The following is an 11,053-nucleotide window of genomic DNA, read 5'->3' as shown; positions in this document are numbered from 1 at the left end:
TGTGGAGAAAAAGGAACCCTAGTACCCCGCTGTTAGGAAAGCAGAGTGGTAGAACCACTATGGGAAACAGTGTGAAGATCCCTCAAAAAATTAAAAATGGAACTGCCATTTGACCCAGTTATCCCACTTCTAGGAATATATCCTAAGAAGCAAGAACACCATTCAGAAAGAATATGTGCACCCCCATGTTAATAGCAGCGTTATTTATAGTAGGTTTGTTCTGGAAACAGCCCAAGTGCCCATCAATAGATGAATGGATTAAAAAACTGTTGAACATTGACACAACGGAGTGCTATTCAGTTATATATAAAGAAAAGATCTCTTACCCTTTGAGACAGCATGGAGGGACCTGGAGAGTATTATGCTAAGTGAAATAAAACATTCAGAGAAACTCAAGTATCACATGGTCTCACTTATATGTGGAATATAATGAACAAAATAAATTGGTGAACAAAAAAGATCCAGAGACATAGAAGCATGGAACACACTAATGAATCTTAGAGGGAAGGCTGGGGTGGGGTGAGATTAACCAAAGAACTTGCATGCATATATGCATAACCCATGGACACAGACAATAGTGTGGGGAAGGTCCGGTGGTCAATGGAGATAAAAAGGGGGACATCTGTAATACTTTCAACAATAAAGATAAATGAAAATATATATATATATATATATATATATATATATATATATATATATATATATATATATACTCTTAATTGACCTCTCAACTATATCTGAAAAGGGTCAAGAACAAAGGTTATAAAGAGCCCAATAATTGATGACTAGCAAGCTTCCATGTGGTGTATTGATATAAAACTTTGATTAAAGTAAAAGGTATAGCACAGCAGAAGAAAGAAAGAACACACCATCATAGAGGATCTGACATTTCTACGTACAGCCCTAGGGTCATTCCTCAATTATAGAGGAGGTTGTTTGTCTTCAGATTATAAACCAACAACACATATGTCTTGTTTTAGGATAGTCAATCAAAAGTTTACAGCAGGATTTTTTTATACCCTACTGATTATTTAGCTCAAGCCAAGCTATTTAGGTTGAACCAGATTAAACCAACAATAAACCATTAATCTATCCCTAAACAATAGAGGGCATTTGGCACTGGGTACCTGGCAGGTTTCAAATTATAAGCTGGACTTTAACAATAACTACATATCTCATTCTTATCTTGGCCCCAAATCAGGAATTCCTGGAGATAAACACAGAGCTGACCAATTGCAGGTATAAGATAACCTTATCCTATAAACAACTTGTGGTCTCTTCATTTCATTGAAAAGAAAACAAAAAGGCAGAACCAATATTCAGTTCTCTCAAGTTCATTGTTGAAAGAGCTGGAATTATATTCCATTAATTGACAGATATTTAGCCATGGATCTTTTAATGGAATATAGGCATATTAGGAAAACATCTAATGGTTTACATTTGACTAGAATTAAACTGCCAATATTCATGGTTCTTTTGACCAGGATGATAAATATTTGTAAAGACAGTAAGGGCATTTTTGCTTTTTCCATTATTTCTAAGAACACTGAGATCACATAGTAATCTTAGACAAGGACAAAGAAGAAGAAAGAAGGAGGAGAGGAGACAAGAAGAGGAAGTGGGGGAGGAAGAGGAAGAAGAAACTAATTTATGGAAATTTGTAAATGCCCAATAAAAGATGTCTTTGGCAATCTCCCCATCTGCATTCATGTAAAATGGGAAATTGTCTCATAAATTCCAGTAATTATTTACTAATGATAGGAAATGAGTTATCATAAAAACACAAAGATAATTTTCATTGGGGCTGAAACACGTGGAATCTCAGTTTATCACGGCATCCACTTGGTGTAGTAGATCTTATGGTCTAAGGGTATACTTAGTAAATTTAGTAAGTAGACAACACTGCGTGTGAGGGAAGGAGTGGCCTGCACAGTTTAAAACTCATTGGCCTAGTTGGATTCTTATTCTTATAAAAGATTTTAAAAATCACAGGCAAAATAATGGTATTGAGGAAGCTAACTGTGAATGAATAAACTGCATAGTAATTATTGGAGCCAAGTAGAGGAAATATCTTTCCATACCCTCTCCTTCTCACTTCTTCATCTTTCATTGGCTTATTTCAAATAACACCATGCACTTCCAACATAAAGCCATTTGTTCCTTGCTTTTAAAAACTGGAGGCCTTATTTGTTCTGGACCTCAGCTTCACAGAAAAAGAAATGCACTTACTCTGGGAAGTTTTCTGGGTCATTGAGAGTCCCTTGTGTTCTTTGAACAAAAACTGAAAAGAAAATACATTTTTACTCTCTGATGGTGAAAAATGTAACTGTTAATATAAAAAGATGTCTTTAACTTTTCCACTTTTGTCAGTTGAATTAAAATATCCTCCTCATTTTAAGATGGCTACATCATCATCACATGATAGTATTGTAGTAATGTAACCATGTGCATTTGCTTTGAGTGATGGCTTGGCCTGACCTGCTTCTCATCTTGTGATTTTAAGACAAATTGGAATAACTGGGTAAAGTACCACTCTTAACTCAAAGTACCTCATGATATATCAGAGGTAGTTTTCACATCACTAATTCAGTATAGACTTCTTCCCTAAGTACCTGTCTAGAAGATATAATTTCAAGTATGAAAAGGTTTCAGAAACGTGGTGTTCTAAAGTTGATATTGCAATGTTATTTCTCTTTCTCTGGGATATGCGTCCAATTTACTACTGCCACTGTGTTTTGATTGCTTATAATTTCTTTTCTTTTTCAGGTTCTGTTATTAGTTCTGACCACTGAGGAGGATAAAGAATATCAAATTTACTTACCCTTCACCTGAGTGTTTTAGATCTTAAGGAAAGAACCCCAATTTATGTTAGCTAACTTTCAGGGGAGTAGCTATGAGGAACAAAGAATCCCAAGAGCTCCTACATTGACACAGTGTTTGCTATATCCAGGGTTAGATTATCTTGGATCACTGTGGTAATTCACAATATCTATTCCTGCTGGTTTAAATCTTACTAGATGCTTCTAAGTGTTTGATCCATTCGTGAATTCATCTGTCTGAATTCAGATGCCAAGAAGCTACAGAGTATCAGAAGTGGTAAATGTCAAGAAAAGAGGGTCCAATGAGATTCCTAATAAATATTAATCCTTCCCTCTCTCATATATACCAAGACATCTTATGAGGTTTGGGGATATTATCTGACATTAATTCTTTTTTTTTTTTTCATTTATCCACTCAACAAATACTTAGTGCTTACTAAGTGATAAACAATGTTATACATAGGTACTGGATATCCACTGTCCCCATGGAGCTTATATTTTAGTGGTAGGAGACAGATATTTCAATTATATATATATATGACTAATATGCAGTGTCCCCTCAGGAGTTTGACTGGGAGACAGGGAGTTTGATCGCTTGCTATGATGTGCACTGACCAACAGGGTGGCGCGGAATGAAGGAAGTCCCTGGCCAGCAGCTGGAAGGCACCGATCTGTCCTGATCACCAGCCAGGCCTAGGGACCCTACCCATGCATGAATTTTGTGCACTGGGCCTCTAGTACAGATATAAATGAAAATTATGTTAAATATCACAGAGGAAAGTATAGAAGAGAAATAGTGAAAATTGGGATGGAAAATTTTTAGTTATTGAACAGGAAAGGCATTTTTGAGAAAGTTACAATTAATAAAATATTTGGTCAGTAGAGACCAAGATTTGCGTTTTTGGGGAGAAGCACATTCACAAAGAGGGAATCAGAGGAAAATTTTGCTTGGCTCAAAGTTTAAATTTTCCTGGTGTTGTTCTGCCTAAGCCAGTGATGGTGAACCTATGACACGCGTGTCAGAGGTGACACGTGAACTCATTTTTATGGTTGATTTTTCTTTGTTAAATGGCATTTAAATATACAAAATAAATATCAAAAATATAAGTCTTTGTTTTACTATGGTTGCAAATATCAAAAAATTTCTATGTGACACGGCACCAGAGTTAAGTTAGGGTTTTTCAAAATGCTGACACGCCGAGCTCAAAAGGTTCGCCATCACTGGCCTAAGTCATCAGTAACACAAAAAGCTATAAACATTTGACAAAGCTATTCATAGGGGTTTTGCACTTATCGCCATTTTTTTTTTTACTTTTCTTTTTAAATATTTCTTTTTATTACCTTTATTGGGCTGACGGTTGACAAAACTATATTGGTTTTAAGTGTACAATTATATGCATTGTGTTTACCACCCAAAACTAAATTTCTTTCTTTCACCAGATATTTGACCCCCTTTACCCTTTATTACCTCCATCCTCAAACCCCTTCCCCTCTGATAACCGCCATACTGTTGTCTGTGTCAAATAATTTTTATTTCTTGTCTTGTTCATTCCTTTGTTGTATCAATTTTGTATCCCACATATGAGTGAAATCATATAGCACTTGACTTTTTCTGTCTGACTTGTTTTGCTTAGCATGACATTCTCAAACTCTATCTATGTTGTCACAAATGGTCATAGTTCATCTATGTTCACTGCAGTATTATTCACCATGGTCAAGACATGGAAACAACTGAAGTGTCCTTCAAAGGATGATTGGTTAAAGAAAATGTGTTACATATATGCAATGTATTACTACTAAGCCATAAGAAAAGGTGAAGTATAGTCTTCTGCATTTTTATTCTTTAAAACTATTTGAAGAAAACAATAATATATTTTAAACTATTATGAAACAATTCAAATCTTCAAAAAAGTAAACAGACTCTGCTAAACATCCATCCAGGTTCAATCTTATATTTTTGGAAGTTTTCTAAAATTCTGTTAAGGAACTAAAGCATCAGAGAAACAAAGAAGGCATTAGTGTATCTACATTTATTTAGCATTTATTATTGCAAATAACATTAAATAGTGTGAGGACCAGATTTCATGATGATGCTAGCACCAAAAATGTAAATGTGTTCATAGCATACAATAGATCCATCAATAAATAGAAATAACCCATCCAGAGTCAGCACAAAGAGAGTTCTCACAATGAAAAGAACAGCTACCAGGGAGGGGACACTCTACAAAAGAACTTCTAATTGCTAGGTAATCTACAAAGGCACAATCTAGCTAGGAACAAAAAACACACAGGTTGCCATATTCTCTAATGATAGGATGATATGCAAACGCACAAAAAAGATCCCCATCCAAACAATGGTGCTTAGGCAGTAAATAGTACAGAAGGCCACAGAAATCCATCCACTTAGAGAAATGTCCTGTGTGATCCCCTACACCAGTATGTGAAAGGGATTGAGTTGGTCAGGAATATATAGACTTCTTTCATTGAAGAGAAGGAAGGAAAACATGGAAGGACATACTTGGCCAGCAATTTAAGGAACCAGAGTTTTCTGACTTAACAAAATGCAAAAGATGCCAATCCTTTCATTATCTCAGGATACAGCCATAGATCAGGAGATGTATTAGGGTACTATAACAATTATGGAAGCAGCAAGGAACCCAGCCCCTGTGTCCTTGAGCTCTTTGGACAGGTAATACTTGGTGATGACTGTGAAGGATGAGGAAAGAAAAACTGGGATATACAGATATTCTGAGTGCTGGTTATAATGTGGGTAAAGTGAAGTGCATAGTAAATTGCAGCAGTCATAATCATTAAGCCTGAGTAAATTGTCCCTCTAAGAACTTGTTTCAAATAATACCTTTCCTAGCCATGACACCAGTTATGAAAATTATAAAACCCCTCCTCAGCCAAGAACTGAGTAGTCTAAAAAAGAAAGTACAGATGAAACTTATAGAGAACATTTTCAAGTCTCATGACAACCAAGAGACAGGTGAAGAACAAAAATGACACAGGTGAGCTGTGGGAGGTGCCACAGGGAGCTGCCACATCTGAGGCTGGGTGCCGCAGCCTCAGCAGCCGTGGTGTCAGTAATTAGCACTGTGGACACCTCCCATGAGGACATGATTCACGATACCCAGACGGACTACAATGGCACCAGCCTGACAACCTGCTCATCAGACAGGTCCGTAAAAATCTTATATGTACGCAACGGAGGGCAGAATCTCATAGCGGACCTCATGGGTCATGAGGCACCAGTGTGGCAAGTGGCCTGGGCCCATCCCATGTATGGCAATATCCTGGCATCCTGCTCCTATGACCGGAAAGTCATTTTCTGGAAAGACGAAAACAAAGCCTGGGAGAAGACACACGAGCACACAGGACACGACTCCTCAGTAAATTCTGTTTGCTGCCCCCCCCCCCCCCCAGGACTCCGGCCTAATCCTGGTGTGTGGAAGTTCAGATGGGGCCATCTCCCTGCTGACCTACACTGGGGAGGGCCAATGGGAAGTGAAGAAGATGATGTTCACACTATTGGCTTCAATGCCTCAGCTGGGCCGCTGTTGTTGTACCTGGAAGCCTCACAGACCAGCCATCAGGACAGAAACCCAACTACAGTAAGAAATTTGCCTCAGGTGGCTGTGACAACCTCATCAAGCTGTGGAAGGAGGAAGAGAATGGCCAGTGGAAGGAGGAGCAGAAGCTGTAAGCACACAGTAACTGGCCTGGGCCCCTGCCATTGGTCTACCCACCAGCACAATCACCAGCTGTTCCCAGGGTGGTCATGTGTTCATTTGGACCTGTGACGATGCCTCAAGCAATGCGTGGTCTCCCAAGTACTGCACAAGTTCAATGATGTTGTGTGGCACGTGAGCCAGTCCATCACAGCCAAGATCCAGGCCACCTGGGGTGGAGATAACAAGGTGACACTGTGGGAGGAGTCAGTCCACGGGCAGTGGGTGTGCACCAGTGATGTAAACAAGGGCCAGGGTTCATATCTGCTTTAGTCACAGAGGGCCAGCAGAACAAGCAGTGACAAGGCTGGCAGGGCCCAGCTCCCACCTGCCAATTCCTGGACTGCCCTTTCCTGGACCAGCTGGAAGGAAGCGCTCCAACAGTATTACTTTCCCAGGAATAGTTAAAACTGCAACCAGATGGATCATCTGCCTTAACATGATTTAATATAGTTTGTAATTTACTGTCTGGCTGAAAGCACCCATATTTTGAGGGGAAAACGACAAATGTTCTACTATTTAAAATTATTTTTGGCCATTTTTATGTACCTTTTGGGTTCAGGCATTATTTGGGATTTTTGTTTCCAAAGTAATTACACATGTTGTTTATAATTCTCCCTAAAAACAAACAAAAAAACAAACAAAAAACAAACAAAAAAATCACCTCAAATCAATGGCACAAGAACCACCAACAGGAAGAAAAGCTTCACAGATGTGTCATCCTTCTCATAGGATGACAGCTAAATCACATTTACATCAATGCTTGGCAACAAATGACAGTCAAATAAAGAGTTGCACAGCCAATTTTCAGAAATCTGTTAATCTGAAACAGGATTTTTGAAAATATATAATAGATGATTTTTTTAATGCTAAAGTATACTTAATTGGATAAAGTGAAGTTAAATAACAAATGAGAGATCTACAATTACTAAAATAAATAAGAAACATAGTAAGGAAAATTGTGAATGGAATGAAACATTTTCCACTGACTCTAGAGCCTTACATCAGTCTTCAAATTTACAGCACCACTGACCCATGGAGGATAAGAAAATTGGAGTGTCTAGCTTCTGTAGAGAATAACAGCCTAAAAAACCAACATAAAACACTTCCAACTTTGGTTCTGGCTTTTCTTACATAATGCTTTTAAAATCTTCTAACCTATTTTTTAAATCTAAAGTAGTAATTTCGTTAAAAATTTAAATGTCATTTGACTACTTAGTTAAGCTTTCATACTTTCTTAATGTATGTATGATAAGAATGCATGATGAGACAAAGAATTATTTTTTAAATTTGGAATTGCATTTGATTTGTTGCTTTAATTAGTCTCTAACAGGATTTCTCAAACTATAATGTGCATAAAAATTACTTGCTAAAATGAAGATTCTACTTGAATAAGATGGAAACTGGTCTGAAATACTGCATTTGCATCAAGCTCCCACATGCAAGGGCTTAGACTACACTTTTACCATTATAATTCAAACCTGTCTAGCTGATAGCTTTCATATTATAACTGACCAAGTGGGCTCACTGGCCTGCCACAACCTGAGACAGGTACTTACACTAAAGAAAATAGGTTTTTATTCAAGCGCTACAACCAGAGAGAATGATGGACTTTTGTCTCAGTGACAATTTCTTTTTCCTACTCAAGCCTGTGTTTCTTATAGGGACAGGGAGGAGATGGCTTTTTTTTTCCTATCCAATTATCTTGCTAGCTTTTGGCATGTTCAGGCTCTGTGCATTCATCTTTCTAGCTATTGGCTGCACACAGTGTAAGAACCTTCCCCTGTGCCATCTTGGCCAATTGGGGAGCCTCTCTGGTGCTCCCTCAGGGTCAGTGCCGGTGGGGATGCAGGATCTACCATCAGGAAATCTAGAGATGCTGTAGCCCTCAGCCAACCTCTGGACACAGCACACCACCGGAGCAACAAATTGGAGTCTGCAGAGCACCCTTAGATCCCAGAGAGCCTGTGTCCTCTGAACAGCCCTCACATGGCCTGCCCCTCTGACTGACTGTCTTCAGTAGCAATATTAGTAAGTGAAGTCAGGCCTGGAGACAAAGTCACACACAAATATGAGATATTGTAATAATTTTAGAATAAGCCTTTTCTAATGCCCTAAATGAATGGAAGAATTTTCCCAAATGGTGCTCTTTTTACAGCCACATTGTTAGATCTGTGGAAATGTAAATAGGTTATTCTTTGTATGCCATAAGCTTATCTTAAACACTCTGTAATATTTTTTTGATTAACATATAGCAAGAAATGGGCCTCTGAAAGTTAAGAACCACAGAACAATAAAAGTAAACCCCTTTGTTGAAAACTCCAATTCCCATGTTAAAGTCTCATTTACAGCCTAATTGTAACCCAATTACGAAAAGTAAGATAAGTAAAAACAGCTGGAACAGAAGGCACTGAGAGTGAAGCGTACCCTCTGCACTCATTTGGTGGAGATCATTATCCAACTCTACACTCAGTGCATGATACTTAACATGATTGGGCTAATTTATATCCAAAAAGAATAAGAGCACCTTGTGTAAACAAATGGGCTGACCTATTAGCTCTGATTCTTTAAATACTCTATTATCTAATGTTTCAAGTGTAGTCATATGATAAACAGGAAATGCTGTTAGTCCTCTTCCCATACCTCTCCACAACATTCTTCTTTTGCCTTTTGGTCAAGGGATCACATTCATTCTATAAGTGTTACAACCAGAAGTGCACTGGTAGCAACAATGGATAATCCAGTCTTCAATTGTATGTATGATTAGTGTTAATCACATTGGTGATTGCATAAACATAGTCTTGCAATTCAGGAAACCTTCACATTGAGGCAAATCACACATTGTTATATTACAGCATGTTATTTAAGAACACAAGTTATGCATCAGAAGGGATTTGTTTTTTCTTTTTTCTTGTAGCTGTAAGAGATGGTGAATGTTAACTAAACCTATTGTGGTAATCATTCCACAATATATGTAAATCAAATTATCATGTTATACATCTTAAGCTTATACAGTGATGTATGTCAATTATTTCCCAATAAAACTCAAAAAAAAAGAACAAAGTTATGCAGTTAAAAGTAAGGACTTAAGATCTCTAAGACCTACTTCCCTCATGTGCAAATCATAGTAACAGTGCATATATCATAGGGCTGTTGAGAGGACTAAATGGAATAATTTATGTATAACACTTGGACTGTGCCTGGCCTCTGTATCTACTCAGTAAATATTAGCTATCTTTATGTACCTGGACCCAGCACTTTGATTATTATGATTTGTAATCTCTTTCCTTCAAGATCAACTCCTAGATAAGTTAAATACATTTTATTTATAGATTGTCCAGTATGTATATATCTACAATTAATCTGAGAGTTACGGAAACAAGTAAAAATATATGACAGGAAAAAATAATACTTTTGGTATGTATATCAGCATTGTGAATATAAGCTAAAGTATTAATGAAGCCAGTTTCAAATTCTCTTCTTGTGTTTAATTTTAAATGAAAACACAAAGACATTACATTTCTTGCAATAAATGTTTAGTTGGTATATATGGCTTCTACATTTTGATGGATAAATTAAGCAAACATAAATATGTGATAATGTAACAAATATCTAAGTTCTACACCTTCTAAACACACACACACACACACACACACACACACACACACACACACACACACCACACCACGCATCCAAATACATACATATGGGAAATACGGCCATCTAAAAAGGGTCCTGGATAAAGTCTGGTAAATTTGAACTTTGGTCAGGCCTGTATGGTTCAGTGATTGAGCATTGACCTATGAATCAAGAAGTCACAATTTGATTCCAGGTCAGGACACATTCCTAGGTCTCAGGCTTGATCCCCAGTAGGGAGCATGCAGGAGCCAGCCAATCAATGATTTTCTCTCATCATTACTGCTTCTATCTCTCTCTCCCTTTCCCTTCCTCTCTGAAATCAACAAAAATATATTTTATAAAAAATTAGCTTTGCCTATACAATTTTAACCTGACTCTTTAATTCCACCAAAAGTGAGAAACAACTCATCAATTTCATGAGACATAAGGTTGCTTTCTGGAATTAGACAATGGTTCACTAAGCTCACTGATCAATCTAGTCATCTTGTTTGATCTGATAACCCTAGAGAGGGAGTATACCAAGTTCAGTAGCTTCAAGCACTACTCTGGTTTACATTGGAATAATAGCTTGTTCATGGTACAATCATTTCAGAGTTGGAGAGAATTTTTAGATTCTATTATAAAATAGGCCACCAGCTATATTTTGTAATATCAGAAAAAAAAATGATGTGCTCTTTGGTACATATGTAATGTGTTATATCCACAGGATAAAGGTGCCAGGGTCCAGCCCCAGCGGGTCCAGGGGTCCCCAAAGGTGTGGACGGAGTCGGCAAAGAAGGAAGGACACGGAGACTGTTCAGTTGATCAGCAGCCTAGCCAGGATCTCTAGCCAGGATCTCCAACCAAGTTCTGGTCTGGATCTCC

At 37.7% G+C, this 11,053-nt stretch overlaps 1 pseudogene; it reads left to right on the top strand.

Annotated features, from left to right (window-relative positions):
- The first annotated feature begins 5,902 nt into the window (after nt 1–5,902).
- Nucleotides 5,903–6,852, top strand: LOC118659516 (annotated as a pseudogene).
- The last annotated feature ends 4,201 nt before the right edge of the window (nt 6,853–11,053 follow it).

Source organism: Myotis myotis, unplaced genomic scaffold (genome assembly GCF_014108235.1).
Source record: "Myotis myotis isolate mMyoMyo1 unplaced genomic scaffold, mMyoMyo1.p scaffold_m19_p_1, whole genome shotgun sequence".
Classification (NCBI taxonomy): domain Eukaryota; kingdom Metazoa; phylum Chordata; class Mammalia; order Chiroptera; family Vespertilionidae; genus Myotis; species Myotis myotis.
Note: the sequence above shows the minus strand (reverse complement) of the source record. Positions and strands in the feature narration are given on the sequence as shown.